Source organism: Etheostoma cragini, chromosome 3 (assembly GCF_013103735.1).
Source record: "Etheostoma cragini isolate CJK2018 chromosome 3, CSU_Ecrag_1.0, whole genome shotgun sequence".
Classification (NCBI taxonomy): Eukaryota; Metazoa; Chordata; class Actinopteri; order Perciformes; family Percidae; genus Etheostoma; species Etheostoma cragini.
The window spans coordinates 14751336-14770120 of NC_048409.1; the positions used below are offsets into that span (position 1 = coordinate 14751336).

Here is an 18785-nt window from a genome sequence, read left to right on the forward strand (position 1 = left end):
AAAGAAAACGGGAGTTTATTTATTAAGTTCAGCAAAGTCAAGGTGCAAGCCACATACTGTCAGGGTTTTCTATACCTACACTGAGGAAATAAAAATTTAAAATTTTGCATTATGTAAAAAAAAGCAGAATAAGAGTTGCACGAATATTTAAACATGACAGATAAAGAGAAACATGCGCTTTGATAAAAGCTGTTATTGTGGATGATGTCTGCGTTCTGCATGGTTTCCTTTTAAAGCGCTCATATTATACTTTTTGGCGTTTTCCCTTTGCTTTTTTGTGTTATATATCTTCTTGTGCTTTTGATAGGCTTCATAACTGTACGTTCACACCGTCACCGACTTGAGGTGCAAAAAAGCTCAGGCCGCCCCGCCAAGGACGCTTGCCAAAAAGTACGGGGAAGCTTTGTGACGCTTTAGCCGCTCTGACGTGCCGCCGTTCGTACAGCGCAATTGGTCAAATCTGTGTTGTGAGCAACTGAATTGCATTCCCGCTTTCATGAATATTTCGCGCTTGTCCTCGATGTGTATCATTGGATAATTATGGATCCTCGCGAAGTAGTTGTGTTTGGTGCTGCTGCTGTATTGTATTTGCGGAGAAGACATCGTACTCGGAGATTTTGGGTTCACGACACCCTCCAGGGCACACCGACTATCTAGGCTACTTTATCGCAAGCCTCGTTTTTTTTTAACTGGTCCCTATACGCAAACGACATATCATAAATGATGGGAAACCCAGCAACGGCGATGATGAGCTTCTCCTCTATTTTCCTCGGAACAAATGTTTTGGTAGGAGCGAAAGATTACATCGTATGTTTCTCCGGAATCAGTCAGCGTGAAGGACGTCCATATTCCAATTGGCGGCTGGCGTTAGCCGCTCCTTGCCGCTGAACCGCGTCATAGCTCATTACCATAAAGTTGAAAAATTTCAACTTTCTGAATGACGCTCAAAACGCTCAAAATGCCCAAAACGCGACGCCGACAGATTTGCCGCTCCTTGCTGCTGAGAGAAGCCGACTTCCATTGAAAATGAATGACTTCCGGTATCTTTAGACGCTCAAGTCGGTGGCGGTGTGAACGTACGGTAAGTGAAAAAGCCCAAAGTCCACCCCAAAGGGACTTACAGTACTGTGTCCAACAGAAAACAATGTTAACACACGTTATAGTGCTTGTCTAGCTGCTAGCATGGCACGCCCTCACACTCTGCTTCTGGTTAGCTAGCAGTGCTTACCTAGTAACTATGCATGTGCGACTCCCAACAAAGATGGTACAGAAGTAAGATGCCTCACTCGGTATCTAAAACAGAGAGCTAAACACACAGGGTGAAAATAGGAGCTGCAGAAATGTGCAGTACTACAAAAAGTAAGCTGTTTTTTGAAAATTAAACCTAACCTAATTAAACCTGTAAACCTATTCTAATATAACTTCTAAATACAATTATTAACCTGTAAATGAGCATAATATGAACACTTTAAAGTAGCATATGCTGGCCAAAAGGGCAATAGAATAAGAAGAAGTTCCATTGAAATCTGATTATAAGTCAGCAGACCTCTGGATTTCTTTCTCTACTTAGCAGTCTATAATGATAACATAACGCATGGCTTCACAAGTTGTGTCTGTGCTCTTTGATGTCCTCAGAGACTCCGATTAGTGGTGTTGAAAATGAAGTTGATGTGAAGTAGGAGAACAGCCTTAGTAATGAGACTTTATAATGAAAGAGGAAGGAGGGGAGGGAGAAGCCTTTTAGCCTCTTGTAGCTGCTTATGAAGGGTCAGGGGTGGGTGGGAGGAGGGTCTCAGATCCTTTTCACATTTCAGTAGATTACCCTAGATGTAAGTCTTTGAAGATGAGCCAGTTAGTTTGGATGAAAAAAACATGTGATGATCTACGTCTCCAAGTTTGCAAAATGTATTGTAGGGATATGGGGTGCTGTGTATTTGATCTGACATTGGAAAAGCAACAGGAGCACTCTGGGGATTCAGGTCCAGTGGTTTAAGTTTTTGTGTCTTTACCAACAGATCTGTAGCAGGTACTTTGTTTCAAAATTACAATGTTAACAAATGGCACATTTTAAATACAACGGAAAGACTTTCATGGATTTTAACAGCACTTTTTGGACAAGCTGCCTGACTTGAGGCTGGCTCAAAAGTCAAGGTGGACTAATACAGGGAGTTTTATATAGTGGTTATATCTTCAGTGGCACTATTTGTCACATTTAAGTAACATTTTATTAATATTTATTTTGCTTCAGCTCTCTAACAAGTAGGTTATTTGCAACACTGCAGTTCCTGCAAAAATCCCTTAATGATTAGCTTAGTTGCACACAAGATAACACAAAATGTCCATGAGTGTTGGAATTTGGTAAGTCACCATAAACATTCAGAAACAAAATAACTGACAATTTGAAGCCATGCAAGTTGCAACAGGCTGGTGACTTCCTTGGTGAGGGCCAATCACTCTGATCACCACAGAGGGAAACTATTTTAAAATTGAAAATTGAACAATCAAGTTATTGTAAGATAGAAATAGAAATTCACTAAGGATACAAAACACTTAATGCAGTCAGTTCAACAAGTTTGTTTGCACACACTGTCTTAGTTTTTACTGGATGAACTTGTCCTACTATGACCCAGTTTCTTAACTCAATTATAGTTTTGTTTAATCTTGTCTAAATCCTCAGCTGTATCCATTGCACTGTTATCAAAACACCCATTGTGCACAAGAGGGCAAAACGTTTTGCCCATTACTGCTTATTCCCTGTACTTACAAAAGGGTGCAGTGGTTGAACTTATGAAACTGTGCTAACCAAAGGCTGAGCTATTGGTTCACATTTCAGATCCAGTTGATAGGAAAGGCAAGGCAAGTTTATCTGTACAACACCTTTCAAAAACAATTCCAAGTGCTTTATGTAAGACTTAAAAGGCATTAACAAAAAGAAACACAAGGAAATATAAAATATATTAAAATAAAGTGGAAGATAAAAAAGGTAAAACATAATTATAATAAAGTTGCATACAGAAAAGTCTTAGGCCCTTATTTAATAGAACTAACATTTAAAATAAATAGTGTTTGTTCAGGATAAATGGTGTACACACAAACTGAATGCTGAAGTTTTGACTCTGGGGACAGACTTGTCGAAGACCTTCTCATAGGTCTGGACAGTTCAACATAGTATGGTATTAGAAGTGTTTTTTTTTTTTTACACAAGTCAGTGCTTTATTAACCAACAGTGTAATGGAAAGTCAATTCTTTGAGGAACAGGCCAGTGCACAGTTTTGAGAACTAGACTGATGTGGTCACTCTTGGTCTTAGTGAGGACTCAGCTTCCTGAATCAGCTGCCGCTTTTGATCGATTTTTTGAAAGAGCTTAGTGGAGATAAACGCATGGGGACGTTTTTCTTAATCCTGCTAAGACACAAGTCTTTTAATTTCTAAAATATTCTTAAGGTAATAGAAAGATTTAGTAATTGTCTTATATGGATAATGTTGTTGTTAAAAGGAAGGTCTGAGTCCATTACTACACTATGATTTCTGGCTTGGTCTAAGAGATTAACCAGTAACTATTGCAGATAAGAAGGGACTTTTATTTTGGAAAGCTCAATTGAGTTTCTCTTTACAAAATGTTAATTAATTAATTACAAGGGAAATTGCCTCCAATGTTGATGTGCATCAGACTGGACGCCCCGGACACAAATAAATCCCAAAATGAAAAGAGCTAATGTTGCTTGGCAACAGAAAAAGGGGAAAGGGATATCTAACCCCTGAAATAATGTGCGTTTTACTTGCCAACACAAAGTGCAGCAGTGTATTTGTAGCGTATGCAGTAAGATGGGTTTGTCCAAGTCGCCTCCTGGACCAAATGTCTTCCGATAGCCTCCCCTTGCATTGGCTTGTCCCGATAAGTCTACCTGTAGCAGTAAAAATGATCTGTAAACACCAGCTAATGCACGACTGATCTACACATCAACGGGTCATGTAAGGCGTCGACTGGGGTCTTTTAGTTGAGCATTTTTTAAAACTCTGTACAGCAAAGTAGTTTTCAAACATCAGTTGTTCTGAAATTAACCAAGACTGTAAAAAGCGCTGCAAGCCTCCTGTAAACAACAGGCACTTGAGCACACATGACTGAGCCTGAGCTCCTTGCACTGTAAATACACAACGCACCATACAGAATATCGAGGCCTCACTTGCAATCTAATGTCCATACTCTTTTCAATTGTTTTTCTTTTCTCATATCTCACACTTGTACCATCCCACGCTCCACCTCTATGTTTGGAAATTTGTAGACATCATTCACTTTTGTTACTTGAATTCTGTGTGATCAGAGAATTCAAAGCTCACTAGGGAGGCAGTTGGTCAAAAATGGACGCTTCCATCCTCTGATCTCCCCTTCCAGCCCTGCCTAACTGTGTACACTACAGTGCCGCAATCAAAGAGACTAAATCAAAGCTGTGATAGAATTTGGGGTCGCTTTTTTTGTCATAAACAATCCAAAGCTGTCTGTAGCCATTTTGCAGGTTTTGAATGAGACACAAGGGAGTGGTCAACTGGTTGTTTCCTTTTATCTTTTAAGAACATGTTTTAGTTGTTTTTGCAATGAAATAAAAGGACCATAGCAGTGTTTTTTTGCAAATGTTCTTAACTGAAAATCATGTATACTTGACATATTTGCTTTTCAAATGCAAGCTTTACAGATGTTGATGTATTTCTCTCAGGCCAAGCTATTGGTTTTGATTAAATAACTACTTTTGAGAGTAGTTATTTATGATAAAAGATTTTCATGTTATGAGAAAGTTAATAGAAATCAATGGACGCCTGAAACCGTAGAAAACATCAACATTTGTGAAACACAGCAACATTTTTTACAGAATGGACACTTTTAAAGTATACGTGTTAAACATGTGGAACCACTGATATGGTCCAAGTTTATAGTAACGTTATACCAGTTTGAAAAGCAGCGTTTTGCTGCGTTTCACCTCTGACCACACGTAGCATTAGTGTTATGGGAGCGGCCCAACTTTTTTTTTTGTTGCACTTGAAACCACACCCGACAGTGATGGCACGGTGTACTGACACACACTTGAGTAGCCTACACTTTTACAACACTGCAGCAAGGTGATAAGTGAAAGGGGTGCTATGCAGTTTCGGCCATCTCTTTCCTAATTTCTTGTGTTTTGCTCACAGGTATAGAGCTATAGAGCTCCCCCACAGCTACACAGTAGATATTTGGCACCTCCTAGTTTACTTGTTTCTGCCTCCTCTCTCGGTCAATCTGCTGTTTTGGGTGGTTTTTCCACTCACAGGTGCTTGGGGGGAGCGAGACGACCACCATTCAGCTAGAAAAAAAAGTCATGGAACCATTCCAATGACTCCAAAGCTGTTCAGTTAAGGTAAATTAAGCTAAAAAAAACGTCAAAGTTCCCCTTTAAATCATTGGAGGTCAGCAAAAAACTGATTTCAGATGGTTTTAAGTTGCTCTTGAAGTTCATTCAACTCCCCTCATTTTAGTCAGTTACCTGCTGGCTCTCAAAATTCTTTATTTTTTATCCCAAATGTATTAGGTAAAGATTCTGGGCCCCCCAAACATAACATGTGAACTGTTTAGTCTTTGTCTGAATTGTCATGGCAACGTTGTCCAGTGTTTTCTAGCATGCAATAACACATTTAAATCACGTTTACATCTTTTTGTAAAAACTGGGCCAGAAAACAACAAAAGTACAGGGTCTACGACAAATTGATTTCACTTTATAAAAGCCGTTATGTTTGGTTTCTATTAAATGATGATGAGAAGAAGGGGATTGCTACACAGTGGATTAACTTGTGCAAACCAAAGAAACTTTTTGAACTCTGTCGTCTTTTGTGATTTGCACAAAATGAGCCCTAAAAGGAGCATGTTTCTTGCATTTTCCTATTTGTCAGTGTTATCCAGAACCTGGGGAGAATTTCTGGATATGCATATACTTTGTAACAGAAGACAGGACAGACTAAAGCAACACATGAAACATCTTAGCATTCATCTAACAGACCAGAACTCCCGGCGTTGTCCACCTGTCTTTACTGTTTGTTGTTATTTCACTGCCTTGTCAATAGGCAGCAGTAGCACTACAGTGGACCTGACCGACTGTTCTGTTCTCAGACTGAAGCCCTTGTAGTTCCTTTTGATGGTTTCAACCAAAAACATTCCTTTTTCTATTGTTTGTTGTTTCAGCCATTTTAAAAAGGGGCTATGCTCCTGTGCCATACCATTTCCACCTATATGTGTGTATGTCTACATTGTTTGAATGCTACATTCATCAGCTTTCCTTTCCACAAAGGACACCAAAACACACTTTTTTCACCACCTTTAAAGCAAGACAAACAAGACTGGTATGTTTTTATTTTCTATAGCAAGCGCTTCATAGACTCAGTTCCTTTCTTCTCTCCAGTATCTTGCACTTAACACATGTAGCAATACCTACAGGATGGGGAAATTGTGTGATTCACCAGTATTTGTGAAATATGAAATTTTATTTCTAGACATTGTTTGACTTTGTATAAAAAATATATACTGTACAGATTTAAAAGTATATTATAACAAAAAACTTTTAGAAAAATATTTATTTTTACTGTTTTGTAATTTAGACACAATACTGTAGCTCCTCTATTGCCAGACTTACTGGAAGTGCCTCTCGATAATGTATTACAAAGTAACTATACAATATATTGGGATTATTAGAACCTGTCACTAGCAGAGCAGTTTTGATGTTGTAATGTGAATATTGTTGAATAATAAGATTTATAAATGCTGCATGTGTGTCTGTCTGGTTCTTTAGCCATTTCTCAAAGTTTTGGGTAGATATTATGACATTTTTATGACACATTTTTTAAATTACTAAGTTCAAGTTGTAACTGGATATCAGTGTACAATATGAAATAGACTTAACATAAATTGCAATTGTTGCTCATATATTTTCAGCTGGTAATGACTAATGTACTACGTGCTATATTTAAGTATGTTTTCCAATCATGTTGGTCCATGATTAGTCAAATTATGAAATACAGTATAGCCAACCCTAACTAACTCAAAGCACAGCTCCATGGCTTTTGTTCATGTGCTTCCTGCTACGGTGAATGTTTTATTCATAATTACATTTCTTACAGTATGTGTAATGGAAGTGTAGCCAAGTGCAAGACAGTACCACTGTTATACACACTATTGTGAGAGCAGCGAGTGTCAACAAATACGCCTACTGATGCTGACAGCACTTAGCAGCCTTTGTGGCTGTGAGAACAAATTTGTTTTCACAGATTGCGCTTATAGAGGAAAGGTGGACATAGAGCCACAAAGACTCATGCACTCTGATTTCAAGTGACGTCAAATTGGTAAGTAAGCAACTTTTCAGCATGGCTTAGACATGCAGTTAGACCTTATTCTATCTATCAATTGAGGTTTCAGGACCAAAATGTGCTACTTGCTATTGCCATTTCTCTATCCTCAACCCCATAGTTCAGCAAGCATATGAGTTATAATAGGCATAATATAAATTGGGATGTATTTGCTAATTATGTTTTTTTTAAACATTAAACCTGCCATCAGCATTATCCACAATGCAATGCAACTTGACAGATGACAGTCAAGTTGACGTTCAGGGACTCTCTCTGGTTATGCTTGTAGCTGAGAATGTAGCCTCCAGTTTCTAGCCTCCAGTAGTGGGAATGGGAATTACGGCTATTTGAAGGGAGCCGGATCTTGTGGCTCGTTACTTTCCTAGCTCATTGTTGTTTCTTTTCTTTTTTTTTCAGGGCTGGTGGTTAGGTTTATCTGCTGAATAATCCCTCGGATAATGATAGGGTAAGAATTGGATCAGATTTAAACTTAGACATCCCATCAAAATGATTCAGTTTTTACACGTATGGACTAGGTTTTGCAGCACCTAAATCCTTGTATTGCCAGAACTAATGTCTATGATCTTCATTGTTAACATTACACAAGGTGACACTATATTCCTCTGTTTCGTCAGTGAATTTAATACTTTGACCCTCTGTGTGAAATGTGTAATGTAAATAAGGTTGCTTTGCCTCGAATGCAATTCCTGCAACATGTATTATTAGCCAACTTTTTATAGGCACAAAAAAAATAGTCTGTAATGTACAGTATAAAGTGTAAAACAGAAACGAAACAACAATAATAACAGCTCTGACAAAGTACAAACTGGTTCTGTTCGTTCTTACAAAGAGCTGTTGAAAAGAACTGGATTGTCCCAGAACATGACATCACATGAGGAGCGTGTGAACTCACTTTATTACACCACACCCCCAGATCTTTGACCTTAAATTCTTCAGACATCTTATTATTTTATCAAATATCCCTAATGCAAATGGTGGGGTGCACACAAAGATAATTTTATTTCACAAGTTGTTTATATTAGACCTTATTAATGTCCTTCTTGCCAGAAGAATATGCAATTCCTTCAGCATATTGGACTTCATCATATTATGTCTTAGGTTCAAAGCCATTTCCTTTTTAAATAGATGAGAAGTGGTGGCAGTAGGGAATCCAGTAACTATTTTCTATGCAATATATGTATGATGTACGTACATATGTTTTCTAAAACAAGTCAATAGGTGGATTTGCAAGCAATTTTTATAATGTTGGAAGACATGTTGGAAGACATCCCCTCAAGAAGGTTGATGGGATGTGAGGATGCCAGAAATGTCTCATGTTCACAAAGTGTGAACAAAAGCAGTTAATGTTATCTGCTTTTGAAGCCGAGCCGGTTACAGATTAAGTTTATGTTCCTTGATAAGATTTCTAAATTTACAATGACAATATCATCAATAGCATTCTTTGAGATTTGGTCACTAGTATTTCCAGTGCAGAGGATTTCATATTGACTGTATGTTCTGTCTATTATACCCTTTGGTAATCTTGTTGTCAATGCAGCTGCCTTCTCTTTGAAGTGCACCTTTTTCTGATCAATTTGGCTTCAGTCTTTGAAATTTGGAATATTTAAACACGAGTGTGTTTAAATATCAAGATCAGACATGCTTTTCTTGCATCCGCTGGCTGGACTTCTTTTTCCGCAAGATCACGTTTTATTTGGTGCCCCTCAAGTTCGGACAGATTTCCAGCGGGCCAGATCCTGGTCGGGCCCTCCACAACCGTTCATCTCGTTTTGTGCAGGTTTCAGATGAATACTGACAACTTGTGGAGCCTTCACACTTTATGCAAAATACATGATGACATCATTTTTGGTGGCATTTATGGTGTGCATACATTAACTTACTGAAGAGAAGCACCACTGAGTCATTATCAAAAACAACCAAGATGGCCGGCTGTATTATTTTTAAATTCTAATGTCGAAAAAAACAGGACTTGCACACAATCATGTTGATGCTACACAGATCACAACTCATCCCTGTATGCTGTTTTAATTTGTCATGTTTCTTTGCACGTTTCTGATTGGTTGTAGGTCTATCCTATTGCATCCAGAGTTATTACTTTGGAATCGGAAATTAACAAAGAATGGACTAAGGGTATAGAATGAGTTAAATAAGGGCTGGAATCATACTTTTGTATTGACATTTACTCTTTATTGCCTCCTTATCATGCTTATTATGTACTCTCTGTTAGGATCTCTTCTTCCCTTCCGCCATCTTTTTGTATACACAGCTATCTCAGAGCTTCACTTTGTCCCCTTCATTCATTCATTCAGTCATTGATTAATTCATTAATTTCTTCCGATAATCCGCGCCCTTCTTAGATCTAACCTCGTGACGTCTGAGGATAATGAGCATGCATGTGAATCAAGCCTTGTGGAAAAGGAGGGTGAATCACCACTCACCATCAGTCACATGATCTGCACTTAGATCAGCGTGACCGGTCCATTCACTTTCCCTCTGCGGTCTTTAACTTATCCTTCTAAGGCCATGTCTACACTGGTTAAAACTCCACTTTAGCCTTCCATCCTCATTACTGTAACCAGGTATTTTCACAACCAAACCAGAGTGAATAAAACCCCAAAATACAAGTCTTACTTTGCTGGGTCTGGTTGATAATTTCCCTTAGAAATATCAGCAACCACTTTCCAGAGAGTGAGAGAGAAAGAGAGAGAGATAGAGACTCCCCTCCCCTCACACAATCATGAACTGAAGTGTGAAATGTCATTGTTATCAGAGGAATAATAAGCTGGCTTCATTGTTTTAGAATTTCTGTGTGGACAGAGAACTTCAAAAACTGTCAGGCACCCAGATAAGTATAGAGGTTTCCTTCCCGATGCAGCATGCCTGGGTTTGTTTTTGACCTGCCATCCTTTGCCGCATGTCATTCCCCCTCTCTCTCCCCCCATCCTGTCAAATTAAACACCTAAAAATGCCCAAAAAATAATCTTAAAGAAAAAGAAAAATACTGAAAATATAATTGTGGAAGCAAAGTCATTTTAACATGTTAATGACATTTTCAGATTTATCAACCTTACGCAGCATTTCCACTGTATGGTAAGGCACAGCAAGGCTTGACGTGCTATTTTTTGGTATTCAGTTAGCAAACGTGGATAGTAGCCTACCTGGTACTTTTTTGGTACCGCCTTGGTCGAGGTTTCAAGCGAGCTGAGCAGGTCCCGAAAGGTTGGAGTTAAAACACTGCTGATCCATAATTGGTCAGAGAGAACAATCACTGAAGATGATGTCAGGGCAGTTTCATGTGGCGCTGCTATGGCAAACAGCTGAGAATCCCACCTACAATGAGGGGGTGAGCTACCATCCAAGGTGAAAAACAAAATAGAGAAAAGCACCTGGTAATAAAAGTGAGTTGAGGTGAACCATGCAGTGGAAATGAGGCATTATGATTGTGGACATGTAGCTTTGAGTCACAGGGGTGCTTTGAGCTAGCCACTTACATCCTCATGCCAACATGCTCACAAACAGTGCTATGTAAGGTTTACTGGCCAGTGAGGTGTCCAAGGTATTAATAGACAACAAGAAGTCCAAAGTCCATTACTTACTCTCAGGACCTGCAACTAGTCTGCTAAAGAGGCATGGCAGTGGTAATACCCACGTGACACAGATACATAAAATTAGTTGCACCGCCTCACTTCTAATCCGTCTCAGGATTCATTTTTTGTGGTGAATAGACCGATCTACACTGCCTTCTCACGGGGCATGCCGCTAGCACAGCTGAAAACAAAAATAGAAATGTTGGTGTCAGTGTGGTTTGTGTCCCCTCACATCCTTTTGCAGTTACTTTGAAACTAAATTTAGAATTAAAAATATTCACATGACATTACATTATCAATCATCTAGTATTAAATTGACGAACTGGATCAGGAACCTTCCAGGTAGCTAGAATGATGCATAAAGAAAAATGCATATTTTAGGTCCACAAAAATGATAAGCATGATAACAGGACAATGATGTAAACTGGCAGTCTGGCATACACACCAATTAGATGTAATTCATACTCTTCAACTGGGAGATCAACCTCTGAGTGGAAATGCATACAGTGAGCTGTCATCATTGTCAGGGTTACACACACACACACACACACACACACACAATTTGGTTCCAAATTGCCAATGTACTGTTCATTGTGAAATGTAGCTTTATCAACTGTGTCATTTAAAGGCATTTGTAAATCTCAGAAATGACTTAATAGGCAACATAAAGGTAACACTTTTCAGTAAGTAAGTACATCTAACCTGGTGTTATTCATATTCATATCCATTCATATTTCATGGACCACAAGTCACCATAGCAACATAGACAAATGCTAGACTTATTGGTCCCAGGACAAGCTGTAAGTAAAAGGGTTCTTTCTATTCTATGTTAATTTGCATAATTAACTTTTTTGAAAGGGAAATATTTTTTTAAATCATTGTTTTTATGTTTTTTACCACTCGGATCAAAGCAGAAATCTTTGATACCATCAATATATGCTTTTGTTGAGCCTAAAATACCACGTTTTTATATCCATCACTACAAATACAGTACGTAAAAACAATATTGTCTCAATATATAATATGTTTTAATTTGAATTTGAAGATAACTTGGACCACTTCTAGAACATGAATTTAGTAAACCAACTGTCCGATCCAGAACTTAAGGATGTAACTCCATCATGTGCTCTATTACAGAAAGTTGTAAACAGTACTTTTATGATACTATGCTGGCATAAGAATGGTACATACTGGTATTTGTGCAGAGCAACATAAATACACGAAACTAAATCAACACAATAAATAGTCACTTTTTACAAAAGCGAATTATCTAAAAATAAACGAATGAACTAATTTCGGGAATACAGACACAGCTAGTAATGAAGAGGGGATACCCCAACATTGCAGTGATCCATTCTAATAAAGCTCAGTTGATTTGAACAGAAATTAAAGAAAGATGGGTTGAAATAAAAGGAGGAGAAGGGAAAAAAGAAAGAAACAGGGGGAGTCTCATTAATCAATGCTTAACAAGCTCACTTGAACTGAACAGCAATTAGAGAGACGGGGGAGGTATAAAGGGAGGAGAAGGGAGAAATAGAGAGAGGCAGGGATATACAGGGGCGAGAGAGAGAGAGGGGGGGGGGGAGCTGCGGATTAAGACGTTTTTTCTCTGTGTGAGCGGGTTGTAGCCTAATGCCATCTATCTGCAGAGACATTTCAAGAAAAAGAGGTATCGGCGCGGTCACTTTTCGAGCTCATTCAACACTATCTCCAAGGTGCGTTTCACTGATGGACACCAACCGGTGAAGACATGTTGCTGGAGACAGGCTAAATATCCCTATTTGATCTGGATTAGTCTGCCTGAGAGTTACCCTGAAGTCGGCTCGAAATGAACTCTACAGATGCACCTTTGTCTCAGAATATTTGATAAGAATCGACGCTACTTCTCCTTTCCCATCCACATGAGAAGTTTGACCGGTGCTGGGTAGAGGACGGCTGTGTTTCCGATTGGCTGTTTTATCCGTGGAGCTCAAGCATCTGGACGACTGTTTCTCATCACACTGAGGTGAGTGGTGCGCCTTTTCATCCGGATGTTCTTTGTTGGATATTCCAGCTGTAGCCTAGATGTGTTTAGGATGTCTGCGCTATGGCGGTTGAAATATAGCCACATAGGCTGCCACTTGTTCCACTGTGTTATGTCTAGTTAAAGCCCAATGAACCCTGTTTAAAACAAGTTCAGATGACTCTGAGGAGTATTTTCTTCAGTGAACACGTAGGCTGACTTTGATACTGTCTTGAACTGTAAAATACGTTTCAACAGTAGGCCAACTTAACAGTGAACACACTGAAAGATGTCCATGGGGGAAATTCACCATAAGGCATGCTGTGCTTACTGTTATGTCATGTGGTTATATACTCTTTGACGTTGACTGAAGCTGTGTGAAGCAAAATTTCCCCTTAGGGGACAATACATTATATTGTATCTTACTTAATATTATCCTTGACCTCCAAAGCAGTGTATTGGGTTTTGAGGCTACATAGAGATATCTGCCACAAGCATTGTGAAGTCAGTTCTCGTCTTGAGAAATGTTGCTCAAAAATCATTAACTTTTTATTTTATTTTCTCTATTTTAGGCTAGGAACTTATTTGTCTTTATGTGTAGAGTCACCTTAAAAACGTTTATACCTCTATTCTCAGTGTCCGCGAATCATCTTATCTAAATTGTCTAATTAAATGGGTAGTAACAATTAAAGTTAGCATCAGTAATATCTACTATTACCTGTGTTGAGAGAGGATTGAAATGATGTTCTAACGGCAGGGGAGATGGTGGAGCTGATGTTGGATGGTTGTGTGGAAGCCATCTACTGGATCTGATCCATTCAATTACACTTCAACCAAACCTTTTCCTAACCCCAACCACAAGTCTTAATTTAAATATGTAACATTTCTGCATTAACATGTCTAAAAACGACCATACTTATGTCATATATGTTTTCAGGTGTGTTCTTACACTATTCCAAATGTTTCTACCAAGTTTCAATCCCAGAGAAAACTGTTGTTTTATTTTTGACACAGGATGTTTCCTTTAGTCACTTGTCAGTGGCATCATGTAACCTTTCACCCTCTAGTTAAAAACGCGGGACGCCCAGGTGATATGTCCGAGAGTAATTGTAAATCAAACAATGTCACCGATAGAAATACTTTTAAAATAAATTTTGAAATACGGCATCATTTTGTGATTAATTACATTCCATTTTGCGACAAAGTAATACAGCAGAGACCTGATTTAATGAAACATTTCAATATTGATCCAGCTTAATGTTACTACAATGTGCTGTTTGACAAGTAGCTAGCTAATGTTAATGTTAATGCTTGGTAGGTAACATTGTAAGGTTACAACATCTTTCAAGCAGCAAACCACCATTACAACAATCCTAACCCGGTCAGCACTTAACTCCAGTGTTGGGTGCTAACGGCAGTTTAGGCACCGGAGTTAGAACAGCAGCGCTACTGGTGTTCATGCTAAAAATCTCCTCCCTTCAGCACCAAATCGAAAATTCTTGCCATCCCAGAGATTTCCCTCAGCAGTCCCCACCCACACCCGTCTCTCAGCCTCCCTGAGTTACAGACCCTGTCCGCCCCAGTGTTGAAAACTTTCAAAAGGTGACATTGACATGTAATATATATATTGTGATAGTGTTGTTTTAGCTGCTGGCTAATGTTAGCCTGCTAACTGTACATACAGTATATATTCAGTTTGTATGTATGTATATACAAGTATGTATATACAGTATGTATATATGTATATGGCCTATATACTGTATAATGTATGAAGTCTTTGTTAAACAGTAACATAAACATTTGTTTCTATATTTATTGTTTGTTTATTTCATATTAATGTTTAATATGTTTATGAATGCACCAACAACCAGGAAAGTTCCTTGTAAGTGTTACCTGACAATGAATCCTTTTCTGATTATGATAGAGAACAGCGACCTATTCTGGAGATGTAATACAATTATACAGCTGCCAATAAACAGCCGCCCCAAGCAGGGGTTCATTGCTTTGCTCAGGAGTACCTTAGCAGTGCCAAGGAGGGGAAGTTTCACCTCTCCAGCTACCAGTTCCACTACATACCTTGTGTGTACGGGGACTTGAACCAGAGACACTCCGGCCAAGTCCCCGTAGACTGAACTAATGCCACACCAATTATATTCTAAACTATTACTCTACATTCTACAGAATAATTAACTGTTTAGCCCAGTCCAATCCAATTTAAATGTATATATACAGCACATTTAACAACAATAAGAACAGTTGACCAAAGTGCTGTACAATCAAACATAAAAAATCAAACATAGAAACAACATAATGACAATTAAATAGAAAGGCAACTATGTTGCTAAAATCCTGAAAAAATTGTTTTAAATGGACCTACTAGGGATGTCACAAGAACCGGTACTTTGGTACCGAAATTCTGAAAACTTGTTTTCCTACAGTACTATATGTTCTAGTCTACCGCTAAATGCTAAAGAGGAAGAAGAGCGCCGACCGGGACAGTGTACGTTGCTCACTGACGGCTTGACCCAACCGTAGTTGGCCTCTGGCTTTACCGTAACATAACGGATACAGCAATAGCTTTGACCTGGAGCTCCCAAACAGAAAGTAAATCTGTTTCTCTCTGCAGTTGGTTGTCAAAATCTAACGATAGCAAACATAACGCACATTAGCTATCTTTAGAGCTTGTTTTATACCTCTATAACGTCAGTTAAGTTAAAGCTTTATTTAATGAACATCTGTTAAATTCAAGACATTGCCAAATGCGTTGATACAAAGCATTGCTTCACAAAACTCTCTCTGTATTTCTCAGTATTTAGAAATTGTTCGTCAGGCGACATTACCGCGCAGAAGCTTGAGTGAATATGATTGCCTCTTCTGAAGAGTCCATTTTTTTTTTTAATCCTTAAAGCAACTGTGTGGAGGAGGGGTGGGGGTGGTGCGCAATCACGGTAGGCTTGTGTAATGTGGATGCACCGACCGGATTGTTGTCAATAAGCCTATTTAGAATTCCTCATGGGGGAGACAGAAAATTTGCACTATAGATTTAACTTTACCCAGCCCGGTTCTATGTGACAACACAACAATGGTAGAGAGAAACAGACAAACTACACATGATTGCTGTCTGGGAGCAAACATTAACCGAATGCTGGTTGTGTGGGGATGCCAGGCTTCAAAGCAGTGGTCAATGGGTCTAGAAGACCGAAGTTTTCTCCAGATTACATGAAATTTCATTGGTATTGGTATGTAAGTAGAAAGTGTTGCTACAGTGGCATTACAATCATTCCTTGGCTGCAATGAAAGTTTAGAGATGTTGAGAGTGCAAGTGCCCAAGACCCTGAAACACTGACCAATCAGAGCAGACTGGGCTTTTTCGAAGACAAGCGCTAAAACAAGGCTAATTAGACAGAGAGTGAATACAGGTATAATCAGACAGACAGAAAAATAATGTGTTTCTTGAACATTAAAGCATGGAAACATGTTCTAGTAGAAAACCAAAATATAAGTATGGACCTGGAAATAAGCATATGGGAGCTTTAAGAACGGATTTAAAAACAATCTGTGTTATTTTTTTGCTTTTCTAATTCTTAAAATGATAATTCTATAATAATGAATGTTTATGATTTAAGCATTAAACGTGGGAAAAAGCAAAACCTTTGATATGATGAATGAATCGAGCGTGTTTATTTATTCCTTACCTTTGGGAACAATATATGGGTCATGTTGTTCGCTTCAAAGCTTGAGTAAAGATTGTTGGGTGCAGTTCTAAGCTCTGATGCTTGGAAGTAGCTTGTGACATAGTTAATTTGATTTCATGATTTATACTGAGGAAATAATGCCAGAACAAGTCACCCCATTAACTTGACAATCTGGTGGCTGAAATTTCCCTTTTCAATCACTGCTGCTCTATCTTTATTCCGACAAGTTTGAGCCTGAATAAGAAGGTATCTTTACAAGACATTACATTAAAGTGCCATATTACATTTTGCTTGATAATATACGGTACTGACAACAGCACAGTGTTTCTGTGAATGAGAGAAATGAGTACAAACATTGGTGGAACACAAGAAAAAGCAGTGGACTACTGCTTCATATATTGGCCTATTAAGCTGCTGTTTGTTTAATGCTTTGTAAGTAGGTCAAACCTGTTGCGATTAGCCCGATGATCTTCAAGACAGAAAAATATTTCAGGAAGAACTGCAATTGTGTTGCAATTGACACTAATGGCAACATGATTGACATAAATAATGATGATATTTTCTTTGTGTTCTTTGCTGCATGGCACTAACCCAATCCCCTTGAACAATCACATTTACTGATTACTGGAAATGGAGGAGAGGGCAATATGTGAGATTACAATTATAAATGTGAAAAGTTAGAAGAACATATTCAAATGGAAAAAAATAGGTCAGTTACAAAGAAATTCCATTCTAATCCATATATCATAGAACTTTTTGAATAAATGAATACTCTGTGTTTTGTTAGTTTGGACTTTAGTGTGGCCTTATCGTTATTAGTACCAGTTCATTCAAAGCCCCACAAATTATTGATCCACTTTTCTGTGTCAAGCTTTGTTGGCCTGCCGTTGTGTTCAATCTGATCCATCACAAACAATTTAAAAATGTCCAACTGTCCTAAGCTCAGTTACTAACTCAGCCCTTACTGCAGTTGCTTCACCTTAAAAACCTATCCTGTGGTTAATGGGTTATAAGCAATTTAACAAAACAATAAAATCTTGTAAATCTAACTAAACCCGACGCAAACTCATCTGACAAAAGATATTAAGTATAAACTACTGAAATGATTTTACAGTGAAGCAGTTGCTACCAGGAAGTGTTGATTTTGGGTGTTTGGTGTTTTTTTCCCCCCCAAAGTCTGCTTCCAGGCACCGTGGTAATGGTTACGTTTGGGGTAAAGGTTAGGGTTAGCTGCATGGAAGGCAACATTGGAAACTTTTTTGCAGAAAGTTTTCCAGATTTGTCGCTAGTTGCTTTTGTGTAAAAAAGTTGCAAAGGGGGTCTGCAAAGTCTGAACATACATCACACACTCGTTGCTCTGATTGGTTTTAGATCTATTCAATTATGTGCAGAGGCATTTACTTTCCTAGTTTGGTTGAAACATGCCCCATAATCACAGCCAAAATGCAACAGTATAATACTCATATTCTGACTAAAATCTGGGTATAACGACATCAGGCTAAATCTGTTGACCATGATGTCAATATAGTTCATTTGAGGGTGTCACAATCATGCTTTGGCCCTGCACTGCACTGCATCGATACTGCAGGTTGGCTAAGGAAGGCATGATGAAACAGATTGGCAATCTTCCTAAAGTGGGTATACCGTACTAGTCAAAGTAAATGAGCAAGGCCCAAAAGACTAAAATTACTGTACATATACATCATCCAACCATTGTGCATTTTTCCTACCATATGGTAAACAATGGAACTCTTTCCCTATGTATATGTTTCTTTATGTTAATATTTAACTCACCTGGCATGGGCAATCGATAAATCACTGACGCGACATGAGAACATATAACAGAGCAGTGGTGCTGTTAGTATTGATTCCATTCTGACACATATTTTCACTCTGTTTACAAAACCTTTCCATACTGACGATAAATAGCCTCAACCTCCCGGGTTTATTTGGTCACATGCTGTCAGTTACCGACTGAACAATACAACAAAGGATGTAGCTGTGATACATAGGAATGTGTAGCTCAGAGTATTTGATACTGTGGCTTAAAAAAAGGTTAACTGGAATAAACCCTTTTGTTCTAAAAGTGTACACATGACCTGCTTTCTTACAATGTTT

At 38.5% G+C, this 18785-nt stretch overlaps 1 protein-coding gene across 1 annotated transcript in view; it reads left to right on the top strand.

The window, feature by feature from the left end:
• Positions 1 to 12607: 12607 nt before the first annotated feature.
• Positions 12608 to 18785, top strand: part of LOC117940525 (solute carrier organic anion transporter family member 1C1-like) — a 39067-nt gene continuing 32889 nt past the window's right edge. The window contains exon 1 of the mRNA XM_034865774.1: positions 12608 to 12975. The gene's annotated coding sequence lies outside the window, so the exon portion shown is untranslated. The remainder of the gene's footprint in view (positions 12976 to 18785) is intronic.